Genomic DNA, 26,855 nt, shown 5'->3' on the forward strand with positions numbered 1-26,855 from the left:
ATGATGAAATCCCTAGTCTTGTGACCTTAAAATAACACTTCTCATTGGTTCAGGACATTTTTTTTTCCAAATGATGAAAGACCCCACCTTTTTTCCTTATTCTGACTTTGTCCTTTGACTGAGGAAGACCTGTTTTGAAATCTTTGAGGTATATTTTGTACTTTGAAATGGCTACAGTAGCAGCATCAGCTGGAGCATCTCCACCACCACCACCAAGAGGACCACCACAACATCACATTGGTGGTCAAGAAGAAGAGGAGGGGGAGGAAGAGGAGGAGGGGACGAGGAGGAGGTGGCTGGAAGAACACAATACCCCATACCAACCCAAGCCACACATTGTATGGGAGTTTTTTTCCATCCCTGAGGGAAAAAAGAAAGTGAATGCGGCAAAGGTGACTTGCCTTATCTGTGACATGGAACTCTCAAGGGGTAACCCAAATAAAAAATATTCATTTGGGAACAATACCATGATAAGGCACATGCAGCGCAAGCATCCTAACAACTATGCTGCCGCAGAGATGAGAGAACTGGCCAGCAACCCTCCCCAATCTACACTCAGCACCTCCAAACGAAAACAACCCACTCCATCGGGACCAGAGACAAGGGAGACAATCCCTTGCATACAGCCACGGTTTGGAGAATTCAGGGTCACCTGTATTTTTTGTGGGAAGACCATCTCCTATGGTGAACAGAGCCTAAAGCTGATCCTCCTTGCTGGTGACAACCACAATTGCCCCAAAAAACCCTAATTTTTTCCTGATTTTTTTTAATCCTGTTGAGCCATTTTGAATTCCCTGTTTTTTGTTTCTACCCATAAAAAACCAAAAAAAATACAAAATAGTTCATAAAAGCCAAAAAAAGTACAAAATGTTCAAAAAACATTACAAAAATATAAAACAACAAAAAGAAGAAAAAAACAGCTCTTTTTAGAACTACCTCCAATTTCTAAAAAAAGGCTACATTTTTTTAAAAACTCTATCATTCATTTTTCCCCATGGGACGCTCCCCGGTGCGCGTACCGGGTGCTCCCCCCACGGCAATCAAAAAAAAAATGTGTTATCACCTGTGGGGCCCTTTTATAGCCCCCACATCAAACCTAGGGGGTCAAGGGGGGGTCTACTCTGCCCCCTTATTGTCATTTCCCCCTTTGTTTTTCCCACTTCTTGTGTCTCGATCCTACAGAGACACAAGATGGCGGCCGTTCCAGACTGTTTCGAATGTTTACAGACACCCGAGAGCCAATCAGCTTTCCGTGCGCACCTCACGTGGCGCACCCAGGGCGCTCCCCGGTGCGCGTACCGGGGCGCTGCCATAGATATATATATATTTTTGAACCTAAATTACTCAAAAACCACTAGAGCACATATCTTGAGACATAGCAAAGGCACATCGGGCTACCAGTCCCTACAATTTTGCCGAGTTTGGTGGAAATCCATTCAGCTGTTCGGGCTAAAAGTGAGTTTGACCGCCCTATGGAAATTAACATGGGGAAAACACGTTTTGGGACCCCCCTTTTATCTCGGCCCTTGCTTGATGAATCCCTCCCAAACTTTTCAGGAAGGACCGGAGCCCCGCGAGGCAAATTTGAGGAAATTTTCAGGCAGATTCGTCAACCGGCGCCAAAGTTATTCACAATAGAATTTTGAGATTTTGCATTGAAAAAAATCCTAACTATAACTACCTACTGGCGACCGCCAGTAGGTTATGTATATATATATATATATATATATATATCTATATATATATATATATATATATATATGTATTACCTACTGGCTTTCGCCAGTAGGTATATATAGTTAGGATTTTTTCTCTATGGGACTTTTGAAAATTCTATGTCTAATAACTTTGACGTTTGTGGACGGACTCGGCTGAAATGTTCAGGAAAATGGCACATTTTGTTTCTAAATAGCCCCTAAAAATCTGGGGGGGTTTCGTCAAGGGGGGGCCGAGAAAAAAGTGGGGTCCCAAAACGCGTTTTTAACATTGAGTTTTCCATAGGGCGTTTGGCCTCACTTTTAGCTCGAACAGCTGAATGGATTTGCACAAAACTTGGCAAAATTGTAGGGACTGTTAGCCCGATGTGCCTTTGCTGGGTCTCAATATATGTGCTCCAGTGAATTTTGAGAAATTAACGTTTTAAAAAACAGATATATCTGTGACAGCGTCCCGGGTAGCGATCCGGTTCGCTTACTGTTCGCGTTACGGAACTTTGCGAAGCGAAACTGATTGGCTCTCCGGTGTCTGTCAACATTCTAAACAGTCCGGAACGGCCGCCATCTTGTCTCTCGGTAGGATCGAGAGACAAGAGGAGGAGAAAAACGAAGGGGGAATTTAATGAAAGGGGGCAAGGTAGACCCTTCTTGACCCCCTAGGAATGATGTTGGAGTTATTAAAGGGACCCGTGGGGCAAATAAAAAAAAATTGATTTTACGCGGTAGATGCGCTTTCCGGTTCGCGAACCGGTAGCGAAACGGGAATTCGCCATTTTGTGTTTCGGTTTAAATAAATTACAAGATGGAGGAAAAATAATGTGAGAAATGGGTATAAGGGGGTACGGGAGACGTATCCTGACCCCCTATGTTTTCTGAGGGTGGCTGAGGATGCTCATATATGTTGATACATGTCTTCCAGCAGCTGCGCATGAGCGTTTTTTTTTTTTTTTTGCTGAGTTACGTCTGTTAACGTTTGATTCGAAGGAAATCAGGAAGTGTTGACCGCCATTTTCACACTGCGAGTAAATATATTGTTAAAAATAATTGTTATAAATTAATCCGTATTGAAAAACATTGTCTGCGTCATCTTGCTTTTTTCCAATGGCACACTTTTGTTGTGCACGGCAGCCATTTTAGATGCCTTGACCAGACCCACTCTCTGCACGCCGCCGATCGTGACGTCTGTTAACGTTCGATTTGAAGGAAATCAGGAAGTGTTGACCGCCATTTTGACACTGCGAGTAAATATATTGTTAAAGATAATTGTTATAAAATAATTCGTATTGATAAACATTGTCTGCGCCATCTTGCTTTTTTTCCAATGCCACACTTTTGTCGTGCACGGCAGCGATTTTAGATGCCTTGACCAGACCCACTCTCTGCACGCTGCCGATCCTCAGCATGGCTCCCCACCCTCGCAAGCATCTCCCCCACGCACTGGTCACCCCCGTTCTCTGTCTTATGCATGGGCCATAAACCTCCCCCATCTGCGCTGCTCTTCCCTGAGAATCACACCCTGTGCCCGCCCGACACCTCCCTTTCACCCTATTCACTACCGCACCCTTTGACATTCCTCTTCCTTTGTGTCTGATTGTTCAGGCCGGTCCCAGGCTATCACCTAGCCCTGCGGATGTAGTTTATGGCCTCAACTGTAAAGAATCACCCCTCTTCAGAGGAGTTATAGTAGATCAAGGCCCCCACCCGAATGAGATCCGTCACACCACACGCGTTCCTACTATCTGATAACGATCCTGTATTGTGATTGGGGAGGGGATTCTCACTGTGAGGGTGTGTGGGACCGAGCATGAAGTGGAAGATTCCAGGGATGCCTTTTTGTACATCAAAGTCTTCACAATTATGTGTCACAATAAAAATATATAGCACTCTAACAAAGTAGTAGGATTATAACACTTTAATAATTTATAAATATATACAACGCACCAAAAACAGTAAACACATTAAAACATTTTTTTAAACAGAAGCAACAATGGTCAGTAGCGGTCTGTTGTGCAAATAGTCCGAAGGCAGCACAAGGCGCTGAGATCTGGACGGCACCCAGGTGATGTCCTTTACTTGCTGCACTGTTTTTGGCATCCTACAATGCTGCTCCGAAAAATGGCATGGGGCACCCCGGGGGGGAGGGGAGGCGGCGTGAACGGGCCTCCCCAGGTGGAGGCTCGTCTGCTGTAGTGGGGCGCCCCTTTAGCATTTCACTTGCCATTCTGCGGTTTTCCGCCCGCTTTTGCTGCACTGTGCCTCGTCAGTAGCGGTCTGTTGTGCGAATAGTCCGAAGGCAGCTCAACGTGCTGAGATCTGGACGGCACCCAGGTGATGTCCTTTACTTGCCGCACTGGTCTTGGCATCCTACAATGCTGCGCCGAAAAACGACGTGAGGCGCCCCGGGGGGGAGGCGGCGTAAACGGGCCTCCCCAGGTGGAGGCTTGTCTGCTGTAGTGGGGCACCCCTTTACCGTTTCAGTTGCCATTCAGCGGTTTTCCGCCCGCTTTTGCTGCACTGTGCCTCATCCGCCATTCAGCTGTTTACCGCCCGCTCTTGCGGCTACAGTGTCTCGCTCACCATCTAGTTGAATTGCGCCCACTCTTGCGGTGCAGCGATAGGCGGCTGCCACAGGACTCTAAAAATGGCGGCTGGCTCTTCGGATTTGGGCCTGGTCCACTAAAATGGCCCTGGGACACCTTGGAACTCGGACGCTTGTCTGCTAGGGCTTGGGCCCCATTCTCGAAAGCGTCCCCTCAGCCTTGAAGATTCTACAAAAGTCTTGGGGGCCCCCGACTCCCGCAGGCTTCCGGTGGGGAGCGGCTGCCATGATTGCTTGCGGAATGGCCACGACGGAGCTACGAGATGGTGGTGCTCTCATGCTGACGCCAGCTTCAGTCTGAAACATCCAGAAACACTGTAGACTATCAATTCGATGAGTTCCGGTGGAGCCCCAATGTGACCCGGTAGGGAAGAACTTGCCCTCCCCTTTTTTGAGTGATGGTTCTTGTTGCCTGTCCCCTCTGTTGTCATCTAACAGAACCTTTTTTTGGATTGCTGAGAGAGAAAAAAAAAGGTGGGGCTTTCATCGTTTGGGAAAAAAAAATGTTTTAATCCAATGAAAAGTGTTATTTTTAGGTCATATGATCAAGCCTTCCATCATTAGGAAACCAAAAGTAAAATGAACCAATGAAAAGTTTTATAAACAAGTCACATGACCTGTTATGCAGCTTTGGGCTATAAAAAGCGTACAAAATCCGTTGGCCCATGAGGCGGCGTCAGTAGCGGACCGATGTGCGAATAGGCCGAAGGCAGCACAACGCGCCGAGATCCGGATGGCACCGAGGTGGTGTCCAGCAAGTTGCACTGGTGTGGCCATCCTACAATGCTGCGCCGAAAGACGGCGTGAGGTGCCCGGGGGGAGGCGGCGCGAACGGCCCTCTTCCGCCTCCCCAGGTGGAGGCACCTCATCTGCAGTGCGGCGCCCCTTAGCGTTTCGCATGCCGTCCAGCAGAGTTGCGCCTGCACTTGCTGCTACAGTAGGCCGAAGGCAGCACAACGCGCTGAGATCCGGATGGCACCGAGGTGGTGTCCAGCAAGTTGCCGCACTGGTATGGCCATCCTACAATGCTGCGCCAAAAGACGCCGTGTCCAGCTGAGTTGCGGTTACTTTTGCTGCTACAGTACGCCGAAGGCAGCACAATGCGCCGAGATCCGGATGGCACCAAGGTGGTTTCCAGCAAGTTTCACTGGTGTGGCCATCCTACAATGCTGCGCCAAAAGACGGCGTGGGGTGCCCGGGGGGGGAGGGAGAGGCGGCGTAAACGGACCTCTTCCGCCTCCCCAGGTTAAGGCACCTCATCTGCAGTGGGGCGCCTCTTAGCGTTTCACTTGTCTTCCAGCAGAGTTCTGCCCGCTCTTGCGGCACAGTGCCTCACCCTCCATCCAGCTGAGTTCCGCCCGCTCTTGCAGTACAGCGTCTCGCCCGCCATCCAGCTGAGTTCCGCCCGCTCTTGCGGTACAGTGACTCACCCGCCATCCAGCTGAGTTTCTCCCGCTCTTGCGGTACAGTGACTCGAACGCGCCGAGATCCGGATGGCACCGAGGTGGTGTCCAGCAAGTTTCACTGGTGTGGCCATCCTACAATGCTGCGCCGAAAGACGGCGTGGGGTGCCCGGGAGGGGGGGGAGAGGCAGCGCAAACGGGCCTTTCCCTTCTCCCCAGGTAGAGGCACCTCATCTGCAGTGGGGCACCTCTTAGCGTTTGACTCGCCTTCCAGCTGAGTTCCGCCCGCTTTTGCGGTACAGTGACTCACCCGCCATCTAGCTGAATTGCGGCTACTCTTGTGGTGCAGCGATAGCCGGCTGCAACAGGACTCTCAAAATGGTGGCCAGCTCTTTGGATTTGGGCCTGGTCCACTAAAATGGCTTTGGGACACCTTGGAACTCGGACGCTTGCCTGCTAAAGCATGGGCCCCATTCACAAAAGCGTCCCCTCTTTTGACTGATTGTTCTTGTTGCCTATTTCTTCTGTTGTCATTTAACGGAACCTTTTTGGACTGCCGAAAAGGGTTCTGGTCCGACCGCTGGTTGGTGGAGACATTTTGACTATATCCTGGACCTGCCCTGCCTCGCCCAAAATGGCGCCGGTATAAATGGGACTCGTAACTCCTTGTTGTGTACTGGTTGCCCAACCTTGATATCACGAGATACGTATGCAGTTTTGAAGCACATGGCGGGCGGGGACGAGAATTGATTGAACATTTGGACATCCCTATTGATATTAAGTTCTGATGTGTTATTGATTACTGTACTATTGAAAGTTCGAATTAACGTCACCCATGGTACTTGCCCGCAAATGTATATCTAGATAATTTTATTGTAACTGGCCCTGTCGTACTTTAATTATAAAATGTACGTCCACCGATTCCGCAAATGTTAGACACCTTAGTTCTTGCAACCTAATGGGTCGCCCGTTACGTTGTTCTACAGTGTAAATGTCCCCTCATCATATACGATTCCAGTTTGCTCCGTGGCCGGCCCACGTGGTTATAGGCCCGTATTTGTATACTGACATTTTCACAATAAAGGTTTTTAAAACAAAACATGGTAGTAGTACTTACTTTGGTAAAGTTTTGAATAATAGCCACTGTTTTCGAATCAGTAAAAGGCAAGTGAAATAAAGCAATCCAGTTACATGACGGTTAAAAGGTATAATACGCAGGAACGCAGTAAAGATAAATGGTCAAGGGCTGTTGTGTTTTCTACTCCTGCAACATAAAGTGATCGATAAGAATCTGATATTCAGGCCTATCAGCGACTAAGACAGCAGGCCGAGCCTCTTTTGCTCAATGGCTCCCTCATGGGACGAAGAAACGCCCTTTTTCTCGAAAAAGGAATATTTTACTTGCAGGACAGTTGTACATTTTCCGGGAAAATACATTAGCCTGGAACATTGTTAGTGATAAACCTTTGCTTTACAAGTCAGAGTGAGAAAAAAAAAGGTGGGGCTTTCATCATTTGGGAAAAAAAATGTTCGAAAGCAATGAAAAGCATTATTTTTAGGTCATATGACCAAGCCTTTCATCATTAGAATAACAAAAGTAAAATGAACCAATGAAAAGTTTTATTAACAATTCACATGACCTCTTATGCTAATGTTACGCGCTGCGCGCCGCGCTCTGGATCGCTTCCGGGAAGCTGCGCCTCGCGCACCGGAGCACTTCCGGGTGCGCTAACGCGGCACTTCATATGACGCATTACGCGACAACGCAGGTCCAGAATATAGTCAAAATGTCTCCACCAACCAGCGGTCGGAACACAACCCCTTTCAGTAGTCCAAAAAGTTCTGTTAAATGACAACAGAAGGGACAGGCAACAAGAACCTTCAGTCAAAGAGGGGAGGGCAAGTTCTTCTCTACCGGTTCACGTTGGGGCTCCGCCGGAACTGATCGAATTTGGGCGGGGTGGGTGGCGGAGCCGAGCTGTCTTGCAGCCATCATGGTGTCGAGCTCAGTTCATCTCACTAGTTTCGTATTTCTCATGAGGGGTTGTTCCTAATGTTTCTATTTTAGCGAGGTCAAAAAGAGATCTCAGTAGTGGCATACTGATTTTGCTCGTTTCCTTTTGTTTTTTTAAAGATTTTTCACTATCTGCAAAGACTAAACAGAGTATTGCGACTCTGTGCTTGTTTGTAAATAGAGAATGAACCAAAGAGAACCAATTCTAAAACAGTAAATGCTTGGATAACAATCAATCAAATGGAGAGAGAAGCAGGCACGGCGGATTACAACGGGGGCAAAGGCCTGCGTTACCTACCCTTCACTATCTGCAAAGAGAGAATACTCCTAAAAGAAAAAAAAGGGGGGGCAGCGTTCAAAGCACATCGGCGTGCATAGACACGAAAATGTTTTTACCTACCACGTACTTGACATTTTAAAGCTTTTCATATTTGCTATTAAAAAAACATTGAAATTCACTGAAAAAACCATAGGTTATAGACCATATATAGTTAGGAATTAGCATTTACAAAACCTTATTTTACTCACACAAAACCATTGAAATTTCATATATAGTTAGTTCCACTAACTATATATCGTGCACCTGCAATCCACTGCTGATCATGTCACATATTACATCATTCATGACATGGTCAGTGACATCACAAATGACATCACTGTATTTTTTTATAGGGTTTCCCCTTGAAAGAACAGTACCACAAAGGGTACACGTTACTTTGTAGGCATTTACCTTTTTTAGTCCCTCAGGAAAAGTAAAAAACTTCCAAATAAAAGAAGATTTCCCCTTCTTGGCTCGCTGGCGATATTCTATGTGGGAGACAGAAGAAGAATATGTTGTTTCCTGTCTTTCTGCCATTCTGTTGTTTTTTCTGCTTCCAGCTCCAAAAAGGGTCCTTCTTCCAGGAGAATAAAGCAAATAGTGAAGGAAATGGGTGGAGTTTTTAAAGATTCTAGATCTGAAACTACTATGAACCAATGAAAAGTATTCTTTTAGAATCACATGACTTGACGTGCGCGCACCTCGCAAATTTTTTTTTAAAAACCAAACATTTTTTTGCCCGTCGGAGTTTTTTAGGGACCTCCTGAGAAGCTCTAGGGGGTCAGGGAGTGTATACATTACCTCCTTTTCACGTTTTGAAACTTTTATGTAAATCGGGTAAAACGCCATTTTAAAGCAACGTGCGCGACTGGGTGCGCGCATCTAGCAATTTTTTCCCCCAAAAAAAGGGTTTTTTGCCTGTCGGGATTCTTCTGTGACCCCCTGAGAAGCTCTAGGGGGTCAGGGAGTGTCTACCTTGCCTCCTTTTCACGTTTTGTAACTTTTATGAAAATCGGGTAGAACGACATTTTAATGCGACGTGCACGACCAGGTGCGCGCACGTGGTGCGCGCACCCGAGCGCGCACGTCAAGTCATGTGACTCGAAAACAACACTTTATTATTGTTTAAAAGTAGTTTCTGTTCTAGAATCTTCATAAACCCCACCCACTTCCCTCACTATCTGTTTCACTCTCATGGGAGAAGGAGCCTTTGCAACTTTCCTGAGAATTTTCTGAAATGGCTGCAAGACAGGATTCATCTTCTGATTCTGGGGAAGAACATCGGCTACCTCAAAGAAAAGGGAAGGAATCTTTCATATGGAAATTTTTTACTTTTCCTGAAGGGCTAAAAAAAGTGAATGCCCCGAAAGTCATATGCACTATATGTGGCACTGTTCTCTCAAGAGGAAACCCTTCAAAAAAGTACTCCTTTTCAATACATACAATGATAAGGCATGTTAGACAAGTGCACCCTGTGCAATTTGCACAGGCATCAACAAGCGCTCTGGCCACACAAATACCACCAGCTGTGGCCAGCACATCATCTGGAGGACCACCTGCATCTCCATCCACTGCAGAGATGGACTTAAGACCATTCTTGACAAAAGTCCACATGAGATGCAACAAATTCTTTGAAATTATTGTGAGCCTCACTCTGATCGAGCGGAGAATTAATGAACACCAATGTTCCCAGAGAAGATGATTTTTTTCAAAGTTTGGATTTATTTTGTTCCTGTTGAACAGATTTGCAGTTGAAGAATCCTGTTCCTGTTTGAAAATAAAATATATAAAACTTTCAAAAAAGAAAAAAATATATAAAACAACAAAACAAAAAAAAGTTATTTTCAGAACTAACTCACTTCTCCAAAAAGAGCTGTATTTCTAACACAATGTGTCATTATTTTTTGAATGAATGTATAGTGAATAAATGAATGACTGAAATGACTGACTGTAGGGGAGGAAGAGACTGAGGGAATGAGTGAAGAATGGAGAGTATGGTGAGTAAGGAAAGGTGACTCAAAGAGTGACTAAAAAAAGGGTAGGGGAGTGAGTTAAGGGGAGTTAAAAATTAAGGGAAGGGCACTAAGAAAAAGAGAGTAAGGGAGGGGTAGTGAAAGAAGGAGAGCGGGGGCGGAGACAGGGAAGGAGTGTAAGGGACGGAGAGAGGGAAATAGAGTAGGGTAAGGGGAGTGAAGGTATGAAATGTAGAGTAATGGTGAGGGAAAGGATATGAGGATGATAAAAGGGAGGTAAATGAAAGTGAGAAGTGGGGAGTGAGGGAGACAGAAATTGAGTGAGGGAATGGAGGTACTTTGGAAAGCATAGTGAGGGAATGTGACTGAGGATTAAAATAAGTGAAGGAAAGTGAGGGAGAGTGAGGTAAAGAGAGCAGAAAAGACAACAGGGGTGACATAGAGACAGGAGGAAAGGTAGTAGGGGAAGGGGAATGACGGTGAATAAAGGGCAGTGACAGTTACAGAAAGGGTATGAAGGTGAGGGAAGGAGAATAAGGGAGAAAGAGAAGGGGAGCAAGTGAGTGAGAGGGAGTGAGGCGGTTAGACTGAGTGACACAGATGAAGAGAGGGAGAGTTAAATGGAGTGAAGGGGAGTAGAGGACTAAACGAATGGGATTTAGCAAAAATGAATGAGGAAAATGAAGTAAGGGAAGAGAAATGACAGATGGAGTGAGGGAAAGAGAGTAAGGGGGAGTGTGAGAATTGATGCAGGTGAAAGATAATAGGAGTGATGAACAGAGATACGAATGGGTGAGAGTTAGTGAAGAGCAGTGACAGAGTGAGGAAAAGAAGCATATTAAGAGACAGGAAACAGTAGTGAGTAAGAGAGAAGTATTTATAGAATAAGAGAGGAAAGAAGACTGGTGGACAAAGAGGCAGACAGTAAGAGACACAAACAAAGAGAGAGTGAAGAAGTGTGAAGGAGTAAATCAGTTATACTGACTCAGACAGAGAAAGAGACTTAGAGACGGTTGAAGGAAAGGAGAATTAGGGAGATAATAAAGGAAGGGGAGTGTAGAAAAGGAAAAGAAAGAGTAAGAGAAGAAGAGTGATTTAAGGTCAGTGAGAGATGATGTAATAGAAAGACAGTAAGGGGGAGTGAAAACAGATTGAGCAATACAGCAACACAGGGTAGTGATTGAGGAAGATAGGAAAGAGAAGTGAGATACAGGCAGTGGAAAGAGAGAGTTACACAAGGTCAGTTATGGTGAGCGAAGAGTATTTTTGATGGGAAAAGGAGTGTAGAAGTGAATGAAGGGCAGTAATCAAAACTAGAAAAGGTGAGTAACATGAGTAAAGGAAGGTTACTAATAGAGAGATTAAAGAATGGGAAAGACACAAAGAAAAGTAAGTGAGTGATGAAAAAGTATTTTTTGTTTGTCAAACTTACCTTAAAAATGATAACAACTTTATAGTATATATTTAAAAAAATAGACTATCTGTGGAAGAAAAGAAAAAATTTAGTTATAATATATATTTCATAATAGAAAAAAAACGAGAAGTCAAGGAAACTGAAACGGAATGTGAGGAAGGGTGAGGGGGGAGAAATAGAGAGAGAAAGTGACAAAGAAAGAGAGGGAGAGCAAGTGACTTACAGGAAATGAAGTGATTAGACTAAGTGAGACAAAGGGAGAGAGAGAGAGAGAAATGAAGAGAAAGAAGTGAGAGAATTAAACGAAAGGGAGTTAGCATGACTGAGTGAAGGAGAAGAAGGGACTGAGGGAATGAGTGTGGAAAGGAGAGTATGGTGAGTGAGTAAAGGGGAGTATGATGAGTGAGGAAAGGTGAGACACACAGTGACTAAAAGAAAAGGACTAAGGGTAGGGGAGTGAGTTACGAGTAGTGAAAAAATAAGGGAAAGAGAGTAAGGGAGGGTGAGTGAGAGAAGGGTAGCGGGGCAGAGACAGGGAAGGAGTGTAAGGTACGGAGAGAGGGAAGGAGGGTAAGGGGAGTGAATATTAAGAGAAGTGGAGTGATGGTGAGGGAAGGGGTATGAGGATGATAACATGGTGGTAAGTGAAATAGAGAAGTGGTGAGTGTGTGAGAGTAAAATTGAGTTATTGTGACTAAAATTGTGGAAGAGATTTAGAGATGGATGAAGCAAAAGATAGTGAGAAAGGGAATTAAGGAAGGGTAGTGAACAAAATTGAGTGAACGGTTATCGATTACCTCATTGCCTCCTCCAGTATTATGGCTTTGTGTTCCTCACCTGTAATAGTCGACCCAGCCCTTAGTGACCACAACTGTTTAACAATGTATCTCTCTTTGTGGGGGGATAAGGTAAAGGCGTTGCATGGTGTAGTGACAGATGTAGTTCCACATAGATCCAATGGCCCTAGAATTAAATGGGGTAGGCAAAATGAGGAACGTTTACTATGTACCATAGTGTCAGCCTGTATAGATGAGGTGGAATGCTGTCTTGAACCCGAAAAGGATAATGCCGATATTTTAGCTAGTTTTGATATTATTAATAAAAACATTGCACAAATCTTAACTGGTATAAAACCGAAAGGCCCTAGGAACATTGGGGGATGGTTTAACAGGGAATGTACAAAATCCTTACAAAGACTTAAAGCCGCTCTTAAGTGTAAACCCAGGGATAAGGAAGCAGTTAGGGCCCTGAGAAGGGAATACTCAATTCATCTGAAGGACAGTAAACAGGAACTAAGGGAAGAGGCCTGGAACAACCTGACCAAGGCAGTAGATCTTAAGGATGCCAAGCTTTTTTGGTCCACTGTCAACAGTCCCTTTCTTCAAAATGAAGAAGCCTCGGTAATGTCTGCTCAGGTGACTGAGGAACAATAGGTGGCTCATTTTTCTAATATTTTTAACCCTGAAGGACTAGTTGTAGGGGGTGATAGAGAGACTGTAGCTACTACCCCCCTACCTCTTAATATCACAGTCTCCGAGGTGGATGCTGCCATCCGGGTCAGGAAGGGGGGAAAGGCACCGGGCCCTGATGGGGTACCTGTTGATCTTTATAAAGCCGAGGTTTCCATCTGGAGCCCATTGTTAACCAAGGTTTTTAATGCAGCTGCAATGACTGCGGCCCCACAGACCTGGGGGGAATCAATCATTATTCCGGTTTACAAAAAAGGGGCGAGGGGTTAGGCAATAAACTATCGCCCGATTTCGCTCCTCACTGCTTCCCTAAAAATTATGAGTAGGGTATTACTGAGTCGTCTGGAGGAATGGGTTGAAGGTAAAGGGGTCCTTGCGGACTCCCAGTTTGGATTCCGTAAGGGGTTAGGCACTATAGAACAGTGCATAAATTTGGACCTCATTATAGGCAAATATACACGGGGTAAACAAGGCTCGTTGTTTCTTTGCTTTGCTGACTTGACCAGCGCCTTCGACCTGGTTGACCATGGCCTTCTGTGGTCAACCTTATTGGATATGGGCGCTCCACAGGATAATATTTATTTCTTGGCCCAACTATACAGGAATTTGACGGCTAAGATACGTTACGGGCAATCGGGGAGTGTACACCTAGTATTAAGGTAGGCTCTGGAATTAGGCAGGGATGTGTCCTTGCACCTCTTCTTTTCTCCCTTTTTATTAATGCAATTGAGTCGGAACTACGGACCGTCAATGCAGATGCACCGACCGCTGACGGCCTTTCCATCCCAATATTGCATTATGCGGATGACGCGGTTATGCTCTCACAAACTCCTCTTGGGCTGCAAAAACTTATGAATAAATTTGCAGATTTTATTAATGGGAGAAAATTAAAAATCAATAATTCAAAAACTTTTATAATGCCCTGCGGGAAGAAAATCAAAAACTTAAGGCCCTTTACAGTTATGGACCAAACTATACAAGTGGTTGACAAATTCTGTTATTTGGGTATCACTTTTAACAGTGGGGGGATGTGGGCGCCAGAAATGATTAATGTAAGAGCTAATATGGCCAAGTGTTCTTTTGGCATATTTAAGTTTGCATCCAAGTTAGGCTCTAGACGGATACCTGACATGCTGTACCTATACCGCCATAAATGTGTTGCTCTGGCCCTTTATGGCTCAGGTGTGTGGGGCCATTGTAATAACAATATGCTCCAGGTGGAGGAAAACAAATTTGTCAAAAAACTCTTGTGTTTACCATCTTCTGCTTCAACAAAATTGATCCATCATGAGGTTGGCCTGGAACATCTATCTGACTTGATCAGATTAAGACCCCTGTTAGTATGGAGATCTATATGGATTAAGGAACAGACGGGTTTCACAAGAAAGATTATTTTAGACTGTGTCCACATGGATAAATGTTCCCGTATCCCCTGGCTTAACTATATTATTCGAGCATTTAAAGATGTTTTTAATCTTACTGTGCGTGATAACCCTTTTTGTGCTTTAGATATCCCGAAGACTGAGCTCAAACATGAATTTGTGAGGGTTAGTATGGTGAAGCGTAATGTAGCTACTGCTCAGTTCTCCACACATGTTTTTTACGACAGATACAAAAAGGTAGAAATGGGATTCTCAGGATACCTTAAAATGGTTACTATCTGATCCCACCAATATGTATTGACAAGATTACGGATGGGGATTGTTCATTTGCTTGTCGCATATCCTGTTATGAAGACCTATACTACTGCCCCCTGCCCATGTGACGGGACCACAAAGCAAAGCACAGAGCACTTTTTATTGTTATGCCCTCTTTATCTTCACCTTCGAAAAATATAGTTGAAACCGCTTTTAAAAAAATATAATGTATCCACTATTGTATCGGCCATGGGGCTTTTATTTGGACTTGATTCGCAGGACATCTGTTTTTTTACTGCTGTATTCATTTTAAAGGCGATATGCTTGAGGAATAACATGCTCTTTGTTATGTGATTATCCTTAAATCTGCTGTATCCTCATGTTTTATTACTTATGTATGTATGTACTTTTATGATTATTAACTAATGATCGAATAAAGTTTTTGAATGAATGAATGAGTGAACGAATGAAAAAAGTGGAGTGACTGAAGGTCACTGAGGGATGATGTAATAGAAAGAAAGTTAGGGGGGAGTGAGAAGAGATTGAGCGATACAGCAACACAAAGAAGTGATTAAGGAAAAAGGAAACATAAGTAAGAAACAGACAATGAAAGTGGTAGAATATGACTTAGATTGAGTGAAAGGCAGTGACAGTGACAGAAGTGATAGATGGGTGAGGAAAGAGAGAAAGATAAGTAAGAGATTCTTAAAGAAGTTTTTTTCTTTGTTGTACTTACCTTATAAATATAATATCTGTGGAAGAGAAGAAACAATTCAGTTATAATATATATTTTGCAATATAAAATACAAAATAGTTTGTACAATATTTTAATTATTTTATTTTGCTGTTCTCAGAATGTACTGAATTTCACTTAAAACAGTGAGTGCAATACTACTCATCATATGACCACGGGTAAAAAAACAAAACACAATCAAAAGATTGTGTTTAAAAAAACCCATACAACATTTGAATACATAATGTATATATTAAAAAAAAACATATCTTAAATGTTTTTCTCTAATTCACAATTTCTTGTTTAAGTATGCTACATCTCCAACAATCACAAAGTAATAAAACAATATCACTTATTTTTTATACCCTCTAAATAAACTTCCATACAAGCATGTTCTAACAACATTTTCCCGAAGTAGTCATTTTGTTCTGAGATACTTCTCCACACGACCAAATAGCATGTGTAAAGTGTTTAGTTTGCAAATTACTTAATTGTACTCTTAACCTTTATTTTCCCGACCTTTAGAATCAAAGGTTTTAACGTGTTCTCTACCATCTAAGATTAGTAAAACCTTTACCTGATGCTATTAATTTCTCAGATACAGTAATTCTGAACAACAGAGTATCCTTTCTTAATAGTAGTAATCTTTCTAGGCCAATTAATTTTCCTAAAATTTGGGTTGCAAAAACACTAGGTAAGAATTTGGTAAGTCAAAAGGCAAACGTTTTTTAAAAGTCAATTGAGTATCATTACAGTGTGTCCAGCCTTTTGGAGATTTTAAATAAGCTGTGTAATGTCCTGATGATGAAGTAGAAGGACCATCATGGAAGATAATTGCTACAGTTAGAAAAGTTCTTCCAGAAATTGATAGTTGAGAAGCCACAAAATGTTTAATTGAAGTTGTCAATTTTGTTCCATCAGGTCTGCATCATTGGAGCATTAAAATTATATACTGTCCATATCTTCGGATAAATAATGTTGATAACATTTCTGAGTTACATTGAGAACAGACCATGTTTTGATTTGATTCTCTAACTAGATTATTGAAAGACACTGCTTTACAGTCTGGTAATGTTAAATATATAAATCTTTCAGTGTGTATGTCAGTACTACTTGAAAACGTACAATTGTCGCAGTCATGTTGCCATTTATAAGAAAGACCAAAAAGAGTATCAATATCTACACCTTCATCTTGTAAAACAGCAAGCATATACATAATAAATTCCTGACAATCTTGATTAATATTCTTAGAAAATTGATTTAGTCCAGCACATATGTCTAAAACATTTCGAATATCAGAAACATTTTCTATTTTAGTGTTATCACTGCTACATTTCTCAAACACAGAATTCAATAAACAACAAAATGTTTGGTCCCGATTTTCAAAAATCTGTTGCTGTAAAGATTCAAGAAAAAAAACAACATTAACCACTACATTTGCATAGCAGTTGACACCAGAACTGTTTTCAAACTGAAATCCAACAACCTCTTCAGTAGTATCCTTTTTCCAATCACAGGTTCATTTACTTTTTTTCTTTTCTCTACCACTTCACTACATTGTTTCTCATATCTTCTTTTTCAACCTACCACACGATTTTCAATTAAAGGATATTGAGGTAAACTTGGAGCATATTCTCTTCTTAACCTGTTATACACTTTCACAAAATTTAGATCTGCACTAATATTTGTCTCATCAAAATCAATCAAGTATAATCCAGATAAAGATCTGACTCGAGATAAAGCAACATAGGCCATACCCTCTTTGAACACAGTAATTCCAATATTCACCAAAGCACAATCTACACTTAAACCTTGAGATTTATGAATAGTCACCACATATGCCAAACAAATAGGAAACTGTTTTCGTCGGACATATAAATCTTTTACAAGCAAAAATCGAGCTGAACAACAACTCAATTGTTGTACTTCTTCACTTTTATCAAATTCGATTTTCAAAAATTCAATCTCATATCTATTTGGGTAATTCACAAAACTAACAACATTACCCATTGCTCCATTCACCAAACCTCTTTCCACATGTAAATTTCTTCGTAAAATAATCCGACAATTTGAACATACATATGGATTCTTTTCTAAACCAGCAGTTTTAGATATTGATTTCTCTAAAGAATCCAATTTTAACTTCAACCTTTTTGACAAAATAATAGTACTTCCTTCATGCTCTATTCTATCTTTAGCTTCCAGTTTCTTAATTTCTTGATTTTCTAACATTAACATTTTTTCATTGAAGATTGAACATACTTGTAGAGTTGGCATCAAGCATATAATTGACTTATCTTCTGCCACTTTACTATATAAATTCTCTGCCACAACATTTACATTTGGAAACAAATTTGAAAGTAATCTTGACTGTAAGGTTTCTTTGCCATGTTCACTCAGTTTTCCAATTCCTATATCTTGAAGAATATTTCCATAATCAGCATCCTTTGCCTGTCGCATATTTTGAATGAGTTCTGTATATTTGAAATGCGACCATATATTAACATTTCCAATACTTCCCAAGCACTTTCTGGTGTCTTCATGTGTAACAGTTTTAAATACAGGTTGGCCTTTCACAGGAGTTAACTGCAGTAGATCTCCAAAAACAATGACGTGTTTGCCTCCAAATAACACATCATACTCTGTTTCAAGAATCTGTTGCATTCTTAAATGCACAAAGGCAAGCATTAAATTTGATACCTTGCTTACCTCATCAATAATGAGAAGTTTAATTTTTTTTAAGGACTCTAGAAACTTCACAACAAGCTTCTCCAGATAGCTTGTGGTATTCTAATTTATTTTCATGTTCAACTGGCAGCACCAATAAATGATGTAAAGTAATCCCTTTAATATTGTGTGCTGCCAACCCAGTTGGAGCAGTGACAACACAGGAAAGTGATGAATCAGTTCTTTGCTGTAGATATGTTGCAATTCCTTTAATTAGAACATTTTTACCAGTTCCGGCTTCTCCACTCAAGTATAGTCGGACAGGTTGGAATGACATACATGAGCATTCTTTGTTCTCATGACATAAGCCATGCTCAATCTGCTCTGTCACTTCATCATATATTTGTTTTTGCTCAAGATTTAGTTGTTTTTCAAATTCTTCTAAGTTTATTACATCCTCTTGTTATGTTATGATATGTTATGTTATCTTGGTTTTGTATAGCGCACGGCTACTCAATGAGTGTCCCGTCGCTTTGAATGCACACCTGTATCACAACATAACAGAAAGAAAAAACAGAGAGAAGAGAAAGATCCAGATTAGCCACAAGGGGTGACAACTAAGAGGTAAAAAGCCAGGTTTTGAGACCCTTCCTGAACGCCAGTAAATTTGGAGTGCTGCGCAGTGTCACTGGCAGCGTGTTCCATAGCTGAGGAGCCAGCAGTCTAAAAGATCGGCCATCAATGCGTGCCCTTTTTATGCGAGGGACCGTGGCAAGAAACAGGGACCCGGACCTCAGGGACCTAACAGGGTGGTAAAAGGCTAGACTTTTTTGTAGGTATTTTGTTCCTGAGGCATAAAGAGCTTTGTGAGCCAAAGTCAGGGCTTTGAAAATTATCTGCTTCCGAACGGGAAGCCAATGCAGTGACTGCAGGAGGCCCGAGGCTCTAGCACGGCCAGATAATCCAAGAATGGCCCGTGCTGCCGAGTTCTGGACCAACTGCAGCCGTTGTAACAGATACTCTGGCAGGCCAAGATAAAGAATGTTAGAATAATCAATTCTCGAGCCAATTATAGCCTGCACCATTGTCTTCCTGTGCTCCTCCGATAGTAAGGGGAGAAACTTGCGCAACATCCGGAGCAAGCCAAAACAGGCACCAGTGAGACCTATAATCTGGGAACGCAGTGTTAGGCCATTATCGATCTTAATCCCCAGGTTCTGGGCTACCTGGGAGGAACCTGCGGGAGGAATCATGTTCTCTGGCCACCACTCCTGCCAATCTGGATCCGAACTGCGCAAGAAGAGTACCTCCGATTTATCCGAGTTGCACTTGAGGCTGTTACGTTGGAACCAATTGAAAACAGCCCCAAGGCAACCCCGGATACTCTCTCCGTCGAAATCCGCACCTTTCTCGCACGTAAAGAGGAGCTGGGTGTCATCAGCGTAGGAAACGATCTGGGCCCCGAAAGATTCCGCCAGCGCCGCCAAAGGGGTCATGAAGATGTTAAATAGAGTCGGGCTCAACACTGAGCCCTGGGGGACTCCGACACCCAATGACGACATCTCGGCGGAACTAGCAGAGGCCCAGACCGTTTGTCGACGGCCCGCCAAGAAAGAACAAAACCAGCTGAGCACCGTCCCCCTCAGATCTCATAAAGTCTGGCGAGGAGACCCTCGTGGGGGACGGTGTCAAAGGCCGCCGACAGATCCAGCATCACCAACATCGCTTTGCCACCCGAATCCAGCACCTCCTTAATCGCCTCTGAAACTTTCAGAAGGGCTGTTTCGGTGCTTAGATTGGTGTGGAAGCCGGATTGAGTGGGGTGCAGTAGATCATGTGACTCCAGATAATCGGCGAGCACCTTGTGCATGTGCTTCAAGGATTTTGGCAAAGGTGGGCAGAAGCGAGATAGGCCTGTAATTAGCCAAAACCTCCGCGTCCAGTCCGGGCTTTTTAAGCAGAGGAATAATCATCGCCTGCTTCCATATCTGAGGAACTACACCCTGACTGAGAGAGCAGTTCAACAGGGGGTTCACAAAGGGATTGACGACTTCGGCCATTTTAGCTAGAAATTTGGTGGGGCATGCATCCCGAGGTGAGCCCGATTTAAGACAGGCCATCAAATCAAAAGATGAGGCAGCTGAGAGAGGGGGAAAGTCTGCCAAGATCGGGTCCACACTAGCTATTGAAACAGAGACATCCTCCGAACAGTAGGAAACCTCCAGCCCCTGCAAGGGGAAGGAGTCCTGAATCAGCTTGATCTTGGAAGTAAAGAAATTGGCAAGGGCACTAACCCAGGACTCCGAGGGAGGAGCCTGATTCGGCGAAGCACGCGGAGCCGTAAATTCCTGCACAATGGCAAATAGCTCCTTACAAGAATTGGGCTTGTTCCATTGCTCTTTCCACCAAATCCATGGCAGTGGCTACTTCATTTTCAATAATTGGTAGTCCTAGTGGATCTTGACTCAACGAAGCAGAACTTTGACTGTCTTGAGAACTGTCTCTAGCAATCTCTGCTGCAATTGTAGCTTCTTGCTGTATTTCATCATTTAACATTTTCAAATAAGTAGCAAAAATAGGACATTCGATAATATCTTTAGTTGCATTGAATGAATCTTCATAACTGTCAAAATCTCCAAGTAGTTCCTCTTCTGTACGCCATGGCTTAAAGAGTTGCAAAAGAGCTAAATAGTAAAATTCCATATTCTCAAGAGTTTCATAACTGAGTTTTCGGTGATTAATCAAATGTCCTTTTCTTTGTTTCACCAGATATCCTTCACATCCAATCACAGCATATACACCTTTATCGATATCTTCTGTAATATTTCTTTTAAAAGTGTAGCTTTGCAGTACTTCATACAGACAAACGTTTTCAAGCTGATTACTTCTATTTGGATAGTATGTATCCAACATGTTTGTCTTCAGAATGTCTGTACTGTTTGGATCTTTCTCTGCTAAATATTCAATTTCTTGAACAGGTTTCAAAACTTGGTTTTGTGTTTTTGCAAGACCTAAACTCACCCAAATGATTGTTCTTGATTTCGCATATAGATTTGCAGATGATAATCGATCAGAACATTCATATGCTCCAATTTCTCGATGAGACAACATCTTCAAACTGTAGCTATACAATTTCTTACTTAGGCTCTTTTCATGAGAAATTTCTTCCCACATTTCCTTTAGTTCCGTTTTTTCAGATTTGGTGATGTAAGACGTTACATATCGAGCCACAGCAATAGAGTTGTCTGCAACATATTGAATATCAATATTAGCATTCCACATGGATAAAATGACTGGGTTATAGTCATTTATGTATTTTGACTCTTCACTTATTCTTAAATTGTAGGTATTTTTGGGGGATCTTCTTGTGAGAGTATGTTGCAAAGAAGACATAAAATTGTTCACTTTTCCTTTTGAAATTACTGGTCGTGGAAATCCAAAACGACATTTGGTATAGAATATATCCTTTGATTTGAACTTTCATCGACAGTATTTGCCACAACGATGGCTTTGAAATCGTAAGACTTTTCCTCTTAAGTCTTTATCTTTTGTACTTTTGGGTATATCACATGTTGCATATTCTTCAATGAAAGACATTACAGTATCATCTGAATCTGTTCCAAATTTTGGAGCATCTTTGATCCATAATAACATATGAATATGAGGAGCACCTCTCGCTTGATACTCTTTTCTCCAGAAGAAATCCAGAACCTCACCAAGAGGAGGATTTTTTTTGTTTGTAATAAAAGACATCATAGCTTCAAATCTATGATTAAAATACCTGCATACATTAACTGGATCCAAAGAGCACAGTTCTCCAGGTGTCTTGTACTCTATATTTTGTATGTTTGCATTTGCCTCTCGAAGAAATTCAAGTAAAACTTCCCAAGCATACTCAGCACAGCTTAGAGTAAGAAACCATGTAGGAGTTCCTAAGTTTCTTAGCATACATTTCAAATCCCCATGACGACGGTACCAATACTCGTTAGTACCACGCTGACATGCTATGAGATTAATTAGCTGAGACTCCAAAACACTGTCTTTCTGTTGGACTTTAGCCATAAAGTCCTTTGCCAAAACATTTTGCAGATGTACTCCACTTTTTAGTATATGGTTCACTGCATAAGAAAGTCCAGACAAGTCACTCTCAAACAGAAGAGGAAACAAATATGGTATACATTGACGAAACCTCGGATCTTCTGCATATAATCTTGATGTCCGGGATTCAGATGCAGGAATCTGCATAGGTCGGTCAACATATCGTACACCTAGACCTGTTGGAAATAACTGAGGAAAATAACGAGCTTCCAAGCTTTCTTCCCATACACTAATGGGACTTCCTTTTGCTTTTTTCATCTGAAACAATTCAATAGCATTCCCCATTGCTTCTTTGGAATGCAGTGGATGAACACTATAAATCATTATCCTCTTCTACAGTTGTTTCCTCTTCTCCTACATATACATTTTTATAGTATAGATTGTTTTTGACCAAATACAATGTTGCCGTTTTGACTTTTCTAACATCCACTATATCTTGCAAGATTTTCTTACTCTTTGTAGGCACGCCATTAACTAGAATAACTAAAGGTTCCTCTTCCACATTTTTAACACCAATTGTCTCAATGTTTTTCTTTAAATCAAGAGGCAAATATACAACTCTTCCCTTTCATCCTCTCTGTAAATCTGAAGGATTCAATTTCCCTGTCTTAGGCTCCATACAAACAATAGCCTGAAATGGATGCACACATTAAATCAGAATAGTCTCATCCATCAGTTCAGATGGAATTTTTACCAACTCAAGATTATTATGTACAGCTCTAGCAGGCATTCTATTTTCATTTAATTTATTATAAAAATATTTACAAACACGTTGATCAGAACCCAAATCAAAACAATTTTCTACCAACAAATAAGTTGCAAAATCTTTCCATTCACTATTATTTTCCTCTTCACTTTTTAAATATAAATCAACTAACCTGGTTTGATTTTTGTAATGAGTGTGTCGACAACAAAGTTCGGCTTTTCACCTGAAATAACCTTAAACTTTGTTATTTCTTGTTCAAAATGTTCTGTATTAAAATTCTGTACATTTTCTACCATATTTCCTTCTATTACTGTATCAGTTTCTGTACTGTTTGCTTCTGGACCAAAGTAACTAACCTCAATTTCTTCACAGATGTTCTTAACATCTAATTCAGATCCATGCAAAAGAGCACTATTTAACTGTTTGAGCTTAAGTGCTGGAGTTTTTGCATAATACAACCTTCTCACTAATTTCCTTACTTCGGTATGATGCACTTCTAACATCCTGAAATGGTGAAAAACACTGGCATACTTTTTTAGAAAGACAAGCCAGAGAATTGCCTTGCAGACCTGTTTTTTCTCTAACTCTGCAAGGGTCTAATTCTTGCAACATTTTAATCTTTTGTTTCAGACTTTTCTTAGCATACTTACGTAAGAAATTGCGAAAAAAATCAATTGAATCCTGTTGGGCACTACAAATACTACTACAATTCCAAGTGTACACTGGAGCCTTCAGATGTCTCCCTAAAACTTCATTAGCTATCACCTCTTCTGTATTTATAGGCACAATTTTCTCTTTTTCAATAGGACAACCGTCCTTCACCTCATATGCTCGACCACTGGTGTCAACTGCATGCAACAAATCATTATTCTGAAAGTAACTCTCTTCATTAAAAAATGGCTCACAACTTGAACTATGCTTCCATTTTCCGGAAAAAACTTTACAAAAATTACTTCTATTTATTACTCTTTTCCATTTACTCTTAGCTTTAAAGACATTGATTGCCTTATTGAGTGTATTTATTTTATTAATTACTAAAACAAACAACTTCTTTTTTGTGTCAAACGCGCGTTCAACAATACTCTCAATATATATATTTTTCTTATAAAAAGCTATTTTCCTTTTAGAAATAATTACATTTTTTTATAAATTCGTAACAACTCTATTATAAAACATGCACTTCCTGATTTGCTCAAACTGATTACCACGTCTCTTACTATAGAGAATTTGATCATCATATAGTTGGGCAACATTTTTCTTTTTTCTCTGATTTCTCCTTGTAGATACTGACAAGTGTTTTTCATTTTCCACATTTTCTAAACTTTTTTTTTTCTTTCAGTTAATTTCTTTATGAAATCCTTGTTTGTCTTACCAGGAGCACTCTTCTTTTTGTCAGTACTTTGATGATTACATAAATCTTCTAATTGTTTTTTCTTCGAAAAGTAAGTCTGTTTATATTTTTTTCTTTTTTCATTCTTGTTTGGCATGTTGATGTTTCTTTCTGCAGAAAATAACAATCTGTTGTGAAGAAAGAAAAAAATGTTATAGACCACTACTAACATAGTACATAGAAATTATAACCACTAAATAATGTAAACACTGGTTCACTTTATAAGTAAAATTAAGGCATAGCAACAGTCTCTGAGCAGAGTAGGAAATCTTGTAGTGAATGCTGTTTCTGACTTTATGGCAGTGCATTGCTGTTTCAACATTATAGAATTATTTGTTGAGAATAATATTTCAGGGTTAAAAACAGTGCAGTGGTTTTCAGGCAGTGTAGGGGTCATAGTGGGATTAATATTTCTGACCTTAAACCCTAACACACTTCATCAGATCATCTATACTCATTTTTATTAAACACTTCAACTATCCAAATTATTACAATACTACAAAAAGACTCACTCAAATAATTTTTAATTATAAATTATAAATGTATTCATCAGACATTTCATATTGCAACAAAACTTCCAACATGAGTTTGTCCGGTATTTCATTTTCATGAAATAAAAAATGTCCTTCTTCAAATTCCAAATCTTCTACCGCTTCCACAAAAACACTGTACAAACTCTCATCAAAGAAATCTTCATTTTCATTATGAATTTCCTCTGGAAAAGGTCCATCTTTGACATCCTCTATTAATTCACATGAGATCTCAAAAGTCAAAGCAACGTTCTCTTGATGCTCTTCCAATGCAACAATATGATAATGTTGCTGCTCCTTGCAAAAAAATATAAACACTTAATTATATCATTTTTGCTAATAGATAATAAAAAAACTACCTTTATCAATTTTAAAAGTACGTATATTCCCATACTTTTAAACACACTAACTACGCAAATTAATCTGCCACCTTCCTCTTAAATGAAAACAGACTCACACTGAGATCTTAGACACATAACACTATCCCTTGCAATTTAGTAAAATAATTACTACAGTCAAAGGGGGTCTTACTTTGAGTGTTGTTTCAAAATTGTCAGGACTGTAGAACTGTTGAAAGAGTTTATAATTTGTTTCTAGGGATGGAACTTCTGGGTTTAGCACAATGAATTGGTGTTCACATTGTGTAGAAAGTGAAGATGGGACTCAGAATGTACAAATGAAAATTTACTGAAATGATTACTACTTGCTACAGAGACAGTTGCTTTTGCATTTCAACAGGACACCCGGCATCTAAATTGCACAGCATGAAAACAATTTGAAAATTAAGAATCCTGAGATACAAACTGCATTGAACTTTCTACAACTATCTCTCCTAAATCATGACACACTCCATGGTTTACGTGATTTAACCCACAGAGGGACAGATAGTAGAAACAGAGAGAAAATGGTACAAGCAGTGGATTTGAGACTACAGACAGAGAGAGAAACGTTTTAACATGGTAGCACTGTCTAAAACACACCAGCAACCATATCATAATAGACCTGTGCAAATGCATATGAAAGGGTGTAGACAGATGGTATACGCACAGATACAGAGATGATGCAGATAAATAATGAAATAACAAAGGCAGAGACTAAACTGTTACAGACAAAGGATACATGGTACAGTGCTGCAAGTAGAGGAACAGATGGAGCAGTCACCAAAAAGATGGTGCAGAGAGACGGTGAGATGGTATGAGCACAGACACAGATAGTGCAAGCAGGCACACACCTGGTACACACAGAGGATAAAATGGTACAACAAAGATGAAATGCTGGAAACAGACACTGAAATGTTAAATGCAAAGGCTAAATTGAGCACACAGAGGCGGGGAAAGAGAAGACAGAGAGAAAATAATACAAGCAGAGGGTGCGAAACTATAGACAGACAGGCAAAATATTTAACATGGTAACACTGTGTAACACACACCAGCAGCCACATCATTACAGGCCTCTGCAAATGCACCTGAAAGGGAACTGACAGATGGTACAGCCAGAGGTAGAGAGAGGATGGAGATAAAAAATGAAATAACGCAGGCAGAGACTTAACTGTTACAGGCAGAGGATAGATGATGCAGGGCTGCAAGCGGAGGAACACATGGAGCAGTCACAAAAAAAATGGTGTCGAGAGATGGTGAAATGTTATAAGCACATACATAAATAGGGCAAGCAGACACAGACATGGTACACACAGAATATAAAACGGTACAACACAGAATAAATGCTGGAAACCGTGAGAGAAAGTTTTCATATAAATTTAAACTGCACAAAAATAGATCTCCTTTACAAATTAGCAACTCACCTTTATAAATGGTTTTGAAGATTCAAAATACTCTCAATCACACTCCAGAATCTTTGATTTGAGCACCAAATGCTAAAAAATACAAAAAAGCACTAATTTCATTACCATGTTACATGCTACATAGAAATAACTAATACTACATGTTCTAAAATCTTACTCAGGTCAAAAATACATCATTTACAGATTTTACAGATCCAGGGTGTGCTGTTGAAATGAAAAGGGAATGTTATGTCTTGCTTATATATATATGGTCTCTTTTTGCCAGTAGAGACAGTGAGATGGTATTAGCACAGACACAGATAGTGCAAAGAGACACAGACATGGTAGATTACATGTAACATCCTGTACAAGTGTCTAAGATCACACTGTGAGTCAAGCTTGATTTTA

Source organism: Lissotriton vulgaris, chromosome 10 (assembly GCF_964263255.1).
Source record: "Lissotriton vulgaris chromosome 10, aLisVul1.2, whole genome shotgun sequence".
Taxonomy (NCBI): Eukaryota; Metazoa; Chordata; class Amphibia; order Caudata; family Salamandridae; genus Lissotriton; species Lissotriton vulgaris.